Source organism: Mustela lutreola, chromosome 1, assembly GCF_030435805.1.
Source record: "Mustela lutreola isolate mMusLut2 chromosome 1, mMusLut2.pri, whole genome shotgun sequence".
NCBI classification, from domain to species: Eukaryota; Metazoa; Chordata; class Mammalia; order Carnivora; family Mustelidae; genus Mustela; species Mustela lutreola.
The window spans coordinates 38,478,771-38,489,116 of NC_081290.1; the positions used below are offsets into that span (position 1 = coordinate 38,478,771).

Genomic DNA, 10,346 nt, shown 5'->3' on the forward strand with positions numbered 1-10,346 from the left:
CGTCTACTTTTGTTTCTGAGACCACACCTAAAATAATGGGCAACACACTGAGAAGTGTGAAGAATGCATGAAAGTCCTGGGGTGCATTGGGAGAAGGGTCATCACCAAGGTGGTGAAAAGGCTAGATACCATGTTTTATGAATGGGAGAAGACTCTTAGACCAGAGGAAAAAAGGGGAGGAGACTAAGAACACAGACACTGCCCTTATGATCTCAAGAGTTATCACAGGGAAGAAGAGAGTGGTTCTGTATGGATTTGGATTAAAATAAGAACCAAAGTGTGCAAACTATATGGAGATATATTTTTGGATCATTATAAGGAGTCTCTAATATTTGAAGTAGAGTTCTCAAGAGAAATGAATTTTTTGATTTTGTAGCTATTCTAGTGAAAACTGTACAGCAGCAATTTGAGAGGAAGATTGATGATTAGACTCCTGGAGAAGATACTTTTTCTGGCTACTTTAAAAACCTCATTCTCTAAAAATTTCTGCATTTAAAGATATAATTGAATGCCTGAATTCTAAAGCATTGAAATATTTATATATAAATATTTCATTTATATGAAAAAATGTATTTTTTATTAAAAATAAATATACTTCCAGTATATGGAAGAATTACTTTTATTTATAAGGTGACATTTTAAACCTATTTTCACAGAATTATATTAATCATTAGCTTTCCTTCATGACATAGTAACTCAAAATATTTCTTTTTATTTTGAATAATGAAATCAGTCCAAGAAAGCCACCATTGCAACATCAAAAACCAACAAATATGTAGGAATAAATCTATGGAATATTATGAAAAACCTCTATACTGATAACTATGCTACTGAAACAAGTTAATGACTCTCCAAATAAATGGATGAGCAAACCATGTTCATGGATTAGAGTATTCAAAGTATTAAACATGTCAGTTCTCCTCAAAATAATTGATAGAATAATTCTAATGCCAATATTAATATAGGTATCCTTAAGGTGTATTTTGTGTGTGAGTGTGTGTGTCTGTGTGTGTGTTGACACACTGATTCTACAATTTTTAATGGAAATAAAAAGAAAAAATATAACTAATTTTAGAGATAAGTTAAAGATGAAAAATCTACTTTATAAGATAATGAAACCTATTCCAAAACTATAGTAATTAAGACAGTGTGGTTTTGTAATAAGAATAACCTTCCATAAATAAAAATATACATTCTAGAAATAGACTCACACAGACTTGTCACTCTGTTTGTGACAAAGGTGATATTGCATAATAGGATGTTTCTTCAATAGATGTTTCAATTGGAGAGCCATATGGAAAAACATCTTGACACCTGCCTCATCACCCCCACAAAAAATCAGTGGACTCCAATACAAACACAAAAAGCAAAACAATAGAACAAGTCAGATCATCATTAGCATCCTGGAATAAATGATCCCAACTATTGATAAGGATATGGAGAAATAAGAACTCACATAGATTATGGTAGGAGTATAAATAGCCACAAATACTTTGAAAAATGGACCCAACATACTTCTAGGCATGTATTCATCAAAAATGCAAAGTTATGGTCTAGAACATTTATAGCTTCACTGTAATAGCAAAAATTGGAAGTATACTATTATCCATGAATAGAATAGATAAATGTATTCAAACAATGACATAACATACATTAGTAAGATAGAACATTCCACAATTATAAGTAATAATATGCATGAGTCTTACAAATAATGTTGAGTGATTATAGCTTGACGAAATATGTACTGTAGGATAATACTTGACAAAATATATATATGTAAGATATTATTCAAATAATAAAAATATAGTTCATGCTTATATATGCTATTAAAATTCAGGAGACTAATTATACTTGATGGGGGTTGATGACTGGAAGAGTAACAGGTGATTGGGGCACTTAGGTGGCTCAGTGGGTTAAAGCCTCTGCCTTTAGCTCAGGTCATGATCTCAGGGTCCTGGGATCGAGTACTGCTTTGGGCTCTCTGCTCAGCAGGGAGCCTGTTTCCCCCTCTCTCTTTGCCTGCCTCTCTGCCTACTTGTGATCTCTCTCTCTCTCTCTCTGTTCAAAAAAAAAAAAAAAAAAAAAAAAGAGAAAAGAAAAAAGAAAAAAAAAGTAACAGGTGATTGATATTGTTTCTCAATCTGAGTGTTAAGGAATGTTCAACATCTGAACTGTTCACTTAGGATGGTGCACATTTCTATATGTTTCTTATAATAGTTTAAAATTATTTTAAAAAATTCAAAAAAGTTCTTAGGTACTTGCTGTTTTCTAACACTTTTTAAAATATTATGTTTTAAATTACGCTAACTAATTTTGTTTGTTGGGGTATCGTATGCACTTGACTTCCACCTCTGTATAAGAATATGTATGATCTGAAGAGGTCCTACTTAGTACAAACATGTTGAAACCCACATATCAAAGTTAACAAGTACATATTCTTCTTACGCACACATAAATCATTTAAAAGTGGATCATACATTAGGCTGAAAGTCAGCCTGAACATATCAGAAAGTGAAGGAATCACACATCATATTTTTGTTAGTGCAATTAAGAAATATGCTTATTTTCTGAGTTACCTGGGTGGTGTAGTCGGTTAAGTGTTGACTCTATTTCAACTCAGGTCGTGATCTTAGGGTTGTGAGATTAGAGCCCCACATTGGGCTCTGTGTTGTGCTGAACATGGAGCCTGCTTAGGATTCTCTCTCTTCCCCCCTGCCCCCCAACTCCACCCCCAAAATAGAAGAAGAAGAAGAAGAAAGAAAGAAAGAAAGAAAGAAATATGCTTGTTTTTAAAAATAGCTAAGAAAACCCCTATAAATGTTAAAAATTCAAAATACATTGCTAAATAATTCATAATTTAAAGAAAAAAATCATAATAGAAATTTGAAAACACTTAGAACAAAGGAGTAATTTTAAAAAAAGTATTAATACATAGGTTTCAACCAAAGTGGTGTTTCAATGGAAATTTATATACCAAAATATTTTCAGAAAAAGTTATATTTAGAGGAAATTATTTTACATATATATATATGTAGAAATACAGACAGGCTGCAAAGTTATATGTAATATCCATCTGAAGCTTGAAAAACTAAATCTGAAGAGATTTAAAAAATACATACTAAATATAAGAATGTAATAAATAACAAAATAAATATACCATATGGATGAATAACTAATCTAAAAAGCCTGTTTTATGAAAATATATCAAAAAGGCACATTTTTCATGCTGGGAAAAATGAAAGATATAAAATAATTTTTAAACTAGTCACAACTAGGTATAAACTAGACATAATAAAAGATAAAAAAATTTCAAACTTAAAAAGATACAGTTAAAAACTATTTGATAATATTTCAGTCAACTTCAGTGAAATAGATGAATTCATGGGGTAAGGTAGAATATAAAGCTTTTTTTTAATCACTTAAACACTTTTCACCTGTATTCTCCTTCTGAGTAAATACATAACTATAACGTATAATATTTGAAATAGTCTTACTTCTGTTGTTAACCTATAAATAGACAAGTTTTTGGTGGAACTAAATAATTTTTTCTACAGATTTGTTAAAAAAAAAGGTCTAAAGACCTAGATTTGAGTTTATTAAAGATGCCAATTATAGCTCTAATGAAATTAGCTTTTCATAGAAAAATGAAAATCTAACATAAGAAAATGTCAACAAATAGCAATGCTAATGTTATAATTTCATGATAATTTTAAGAGAAATTAAACCCTTTTAATAATTGATTCTTGTATATCTAAACACTTTAGACAAGTTCAATTTTCCATCTTGATAATTATAACTATTTTTGCTTTTAATATGTATTCATTAAGATCTCATTTACCTATAGCATTTTGTTTTTGGACTCAATTTATCATCTACTGTGAATGAAAAGTGACATTGTCTTTAAAAGTTAGAGAATAAATTTTCTGATGGTTTTGACAGACTACCTCCATCAAAGATTATTTTTTTAAGCTTTGGGATATATTTGACATATAATATTGTGTAAGATTAAAGTATACAATATGTTGACTTCATACACATATAAAATGAAATGATTACCATACTAATGTTGGCTAACATCTCCATCATGTCAAGTAATTACTATTTCTTTTGTTGTCCGGCATTTATGATCTACTCCCTTAGCAACTTTCAAGTACGTAATATAGTACTTTTAATTATAATCATCTGCTGTACCTTCATTACCCAGACCTTACTCATTTTATAACTAGAAGTTCATACCATTCAACTAACATCTCCCATTTTTTCCTACCCACCAGCTCCTGGTAACCACTATTCTTATTATGAGTTTGATGCACACACACACGTGTTTGTGAGAGAGGGAGAGAGAGGGGGAGAGAAAGAAAAATAACTTCTTACACTTTTATGGGTAAGACATTGTCAGATGCCTGGAGCAGGTGCTTTCTGGGCTGGCGCTTTCTGACCTTTCTGAGTCTTTGGAGAGGCTGCCTCTGGCCTGCAGCTTATTGGACAGGAACCTTCTGGGCTGGAGCCTTCTTGTCTGCAGTGACCACCTTTTTTGCTGGAACCTTTACAGCAGCTGTGGCAGCTGCACCCTTAGCAGAGGGTGCTTTTTTTGGAAGAAAATTCCAGGAGAGCTGCTTTTTTTGTAGCTTCCTAACTTCAAACTTGATTATTCTGTTCCTCATTTTCTTGGCCTTCCTGATTTTTAACAATCAAAAGCTGTCATCTTGGCTCTCCTTTCTCTGGCTTTCATCTTCTTGGCCCATCCTGTGGCTGCGCATTTTGTACTGATATCTGTCTTCTGCCAGGCTTGTCAGACACACTTATGACTGGCATCGTGTGGACCCTTGAAGTCCGTGAGCTGTATGCTCTTGAGAGGCAAAGCCTGACTCCTTACCTGAGTGCAGGGTCCATCAACCAAAGGCCTTTTCTGATCAATAACATCTATAATCTCAACCACCTTACCCTCATGAAGTCCAAAGGAGATTAGACCACCTGGCCAACCGCCACAAAGCTCCTGAACACTGTTGTGGCAGCGTTGGGCAAGAGGAGTTTGGGTTTTTTTATATTCCATTTGTAAGTGACTTCATACTGTATTTGTCTTTCTCTAACATTTCACTTAGCATCATGCCCTAAGTTTCATCATGTTGTTACAGATGACAGGATTTCCTTTGTCATGGCTGAATAACGCTCCGTTGTATATATATGGGTGTATATACAATGGAATGTTACATGTACACATATATGTATATATACATATGTTCCCCACATATTTATCCATTTATCTGTTGATGGACACTCAGGTTATTTCCATATCTTGGCTGCTGTGAATAATACTGTAATGAATGTGGGAGGGCAGATATCTCTTCAGGATTCTGTTTTCACTTCCTTTGGATATGTATTGAGAAAGATTGCTAAATTGTGGTATTTCTATTTTCTAATTTTTCGAGGAAGCCCCATACTGTTTTCTCTAATGGCTGAACCAATTTACATTCCCACAAATAGTGCACGAGAGTTTTCTTATCTCCACATTCTTGCCAACACTTTTTCTTTCTTGTCTTTTTGATAATACAATTCTAACAGAGATGAGGTTATATCTCCACATGGTTTTCATTTGTGGTTTTTCTCTGACAATTGGTAAAGTTGCACCTTTTCATGTACCTGTTCCTTCTTTGCAGGTCTATTGAAAAATGTCTATTGAATCTCTGCCATTTTTTAAAAATTTTTTATTTTTTATAAACATATATTTTTATCCCCAGGGGTACAGGTCTGTGAATCACCAGGTTTACACACTTCACAGCACTCACCAAAGCGCATACCCTCCCCAATGTCCATAATCCCATCCCCTTCTCCCAAACCCCCTCCCCCCAGCAACCCTCAGTTTGTTTTGTGAGATTAAGAGTCATTTATGGTTTGTCTCCCTCCCAATCCCATTTAATTTTTTTTTCTGTTGAATTGTATGACTTCTTTAAATATTTTGGATATTAGCCCCTTATCAGATATGTGATTTGGAACTTTGTAGGTTGCCTTTTCATTTGATAGATGATTTCCTTTGCTGTGCAGAAGCTTTTTAGTTTGATGCAATCCCACTTATTTATTTTTGTTGTAGGGATCATAATAAACAATCATTACCAAGACCAAGTCAAAAAGCTTTTTCAACAGGTTTCTAGAAGATTTATGGTCAGTTTTCATCTTTAGGTCTTCAATCCATTTTGAGTGAATTTTTGTGAGTGATGTAAAATAGGGGTCCATTTTATTCTTTTGCATGTGGTTATTCAGTTTTCCTAACATCATTTATTTATCCAGTTTTCCTAACATAATTTGTTTTTTATTGAGGACTATACTTTCCTCATTAAGTAGTCTTGGCTCCCTTGTCAAAGATTAGTTGACCATATATGCAAGGGTTTATTTCTGGGCTCTCAGTTCTGTTCCATTGGTCTATGTGTTTTTTCACATACCAGTACCATACTGTTTTGATTACCACAGCTTTGTTCTATAGTTTGAAATTAGGAGGTGTTACACCTCCAGCTTTCATCTTCTTTCTCAAGACTGTTTTGGTTATTTGGGGTCTCTTGTGGTTCCACATAAATTTTAGGATTGTTTTTCCACTCCTGTGAAAAATGTCACTGGCATTTTTATAGAAATTGCACTGAATCCATAAATGGCTTTGGGTAATAAGGACATTTTAACAATATTAATTCTTACAATTCATATTTTTCTACTTGTAGGCCTTTTTAACCAAACTTTAGTTAGGTTCTTTGAGCTCTTTTTTTCGAGGGAGACTTGACTTTAGCTTACCTTTATCACAAATCCTGCTGAGTCAGTTTAGTGAGAAATTATCCACCCTTAATACAGAGTTAAGTTCCTTATACTCTCCCTGGGTATCCTCACCCTCTACTTTTACTTGTTTTTATTTATTTATTTTTTAAAGATTTTATTTATTTGACAGAGAGAGAGATCACAAGTAGGCAGAGAGGCAGGCAGAGAGAGAGAGAGAGAGGAGGAAGCAGACTCCCTGCTGAGTAGAGAGCCTGATGCAGGGCTAGATCCCAGGACCCTGGGATCATGACCTGAACTGAAGGCAGAGGCTTAACCCATGTGCCCCGACTTTTACTTGTTTTATTTGGAGTTTTATCTCTTTACTCCTGATGTCTTGAATAAAGTCTCCTTTACTGTTTTAACAAGCCTGTTTTTTTTTTTTTTCTTTCTTTTTAAGGAGTTTAGTTTATTTGACACAGAAAGAGAGACAGTGAGAGAGGAAACACAAACATTGGAAGCAGGAGAAGCAGGCTCCCTCCTGATCAGGGAGCCCAATGTGGGGGCTCAATTCCAGGACCCTGAGATCATGATCTGAGCTGAAGGCAGATGTTTAACCAACTGAGCCACCCATGTACCCCTGTTTTAACGAGACTTGAATAGAGAGCTCTTAACTATAGTCTTGAATAAAATCTTCTATACTGTTTTAACAAGTGTCAGAATAGTTTTTCTTTAAGTTTCCAGCAATTGCACTATTGGGCATTTACCCTAAAGATACAAACGTAGTGATCCAAAGGGGCACGTGTACTCGAATGTTTATAGCAGCAATGTCCACAATAGCCAAACTATGGAAAGAACCTAGATGTCCATCAACAGATGAATGGATCAAGAAGATGTGGTATATATACACAATGGAATACTATGCAGCCATCAAAAGAAATGAAATCTTGCCATTTGCGACAACATGGATGGAACTAGAGCGTATCATGCTTAGCGAAATAAGTCAAGCAGAGAAAGACAACTATCATATGATCTCCCTGATATGAGGAAGTGGTGATGCAACATGGGGGCTTAAGTGGGTACGAGAAGAATAAATGAAAGAAGATGGGATTGGGAGGGAGACAAACCATAAGTGACTCTTAATCTCACAAAACAAACTGAGGGTTGCCGAGGGGAGGGGGTTTGGGAGAAGGGGTTGGGATTATGGACATTGGGGAGGGCATGTGATTTGGTGAGTGCTGTGAAGTGTGTAAACCTGGTGATTCACAGACCTGTACCCCTGGGGATAAAAATATATGTTTATAAAAAATAAAAAAATTATAAAAAAAAATAAAAATAAAAATAAAACTGCAAAACCTGAAAAAAAAAAAAAATTCGTAAGATGAGAATTTCAGGTGAAACTCTGTCTTCAAAGTCAACCTTCATGCAGACAAAAACACCTTGAAGCAGGTATTCAAATACTCAGAATATAAATAGCTCCCTGGTGTCATTCAAGCCCAGGAAGAACCTCTGTCCCAGGCAGCCAAGGGCAAAGACCCTGAGTGCAAGGGGATTGAAACAGAGCTCTCTGAGGGAACTGCCTCAGCAGTGAGGCCAAATTATACAGACTGAAGCCTGTTCCAGTCCCAGTTGACACATATTCGAAACAATTCTCCAAAGCATTAATATTCCAAATAATGCCATCAAAGAACAAAGCCCAACTTTATTTAAAGGAACAGAAAATACTCAGCACTCAACTATTTAAAATGTGCAGTGCTGGTCTCTTACCTAGATTTACCAGGTGTGCAGTGAAACAAATAGAATTCACCACTAACAGAGAAGTCAACCAATAGACACCTAATACCACCACCACCACCACCCCAAAGAGATAGAATTGGTATAGAAGGACTTAAAAACAGGCATGAGGAATGGACTTTCTATGGCTAAACATAAAAGGAAATAGGAGCATAACAAGATAGTAAGACAAAATCTAAGTGGATCTTCCAGAATTGAAAATTACAATAACAAAGATAAAATGTCAAATAAGACACATAATTCCCTTAAAATCAGGAATTTGTGAAGGACATACCACCAAACAGTTGAGAAGTAGCATAGGACTGCTCTTAAGGTACCATAGTGCTGGGTTTCTATTCCCATCTCTGCAGTGACACCTGTGGATCCCTGTTCAAGGTAATTACCGTGCCATGCCTCAGTTTTTCTCTCTGTAAAATAAGTATAGTAATAACATCTTTTATCAGGCTTGCTAGGAGGGGTGAGAACAGTTCATATTTGTAAAGAACAGAGAAGTTTGCAGGACACAAATTTTAACAGCTATAAAAATGTTTATGAAATAGAATGAACACAACCCGGCAATCCTCCTACAAACGACCAGGAAGCAGGCTGCCTCTCAACTCACCTCCAGGTTTATTCTTGGGTCTTCTCCATAGCCAAAGGGCCTGCAGAGAGCTAGTGCTTTATCTGCCCTGCTGGAGTTCAGGAGTGTCAGGAGGTCCCAGAATGCTAAAATGTGCTTGCCCTTCTCTCCTTCTGGCAGTGTTTGAAGCGGCTGGGCGGTCTTGCCACTATTTCAGGTAATGGAGGTGACCCCTCCTCTTCCATCCTCCATTAGTGCTCTCATCAAGTTGGCTCATATTGCTCACTTGGGTCTCTGGGAGTCACCCCGTTCATAGAGGTCTGCCCAGACAACGACATCCCTCAGAGACGTTTCCCTGTCCTTCTGTCCCCAACCTTGACTGACACTTTCTACAGGTCAACATACTTCTAGCAAAGTGTATCTCTCCCACTAGTTTATCAACTCAGCAAAATCATGGATCCTGCCTACAAGTGAATTTAGCTATGAAACAGCTTCCCAGTGCTGATTCTACAATGGCATCAGCTGAAGGCATTTCAAAGGCCAACCCCTGTGATTCAGATTTAATTATTTTGGGCTGGGTCCTGGCATTTGTGTTTTGAAAAACTACCTTGGTGATTCTAACATGTAGGCTGGGTTGAGATCTGCTGTCTCAGAGGACAGTTTGGGCTTTGCCATGAGGTTGCACCTGAGTGCAGGGGACACTTTAGTCCATATCCACTTCATAATGCTCCAGGCAGGTGGAGACTTCAGTCACTGTGAGTCGCACCCAGGCTGCAGCTTGGAACTGCCTAAAGATGACTATACTAATGAGTATAGTTTCTCAGAGATTCTCACTTGATGAAGTTTGGGATTGAATTATCACTAGTTCTGAAGATTTCTGGTGGTTCTAAGGTATCATCAAAGTAGAGAAATTCCTCTTAAAAAGGATCTGATGGTCAGTAGAGGTTTTTTTGTTTTGTTTTTGGTTTTTTTTTTTTTTTTTTTTTTCTTCCTGGCAAAATGTTGGTAGTTCTCAGGGAATCTCTGGGGCCCAAGACAGGTGACCAAGGTGTAATCTAGGAAAGACTTCCTAAGGTCTGACACTTATACATACGAGGATGTGGATTTAAAGGAATTAATTTCACACAATTTCAGTGCTGTTTATCTTTCTGAAAATGAGGAAATTGGGTATTAAGCTTCAAACCTTAGGGAAAAATCCTCAGATTTTGGAGAAACTTTCTTTTCTCTTTTTTAAAAACTATGTATGTATGTATGTATG

General features: G+C 35.9%; 1 pseudogene; it reads right to left on the reverse strand.

Annotated features, from left to right (window-relative positions):
- Nucleotides 1-4,395: 4,395 nt before the first annotated feature.
- On the reverse strand, nt 4,396-9,426 carry LOC131807233 (large ribosomal subunit protein eL14-like; annotated as a pseudogene).
- Nucleotides 9,427-10,346: the final 920 nt, after the last annotated feature.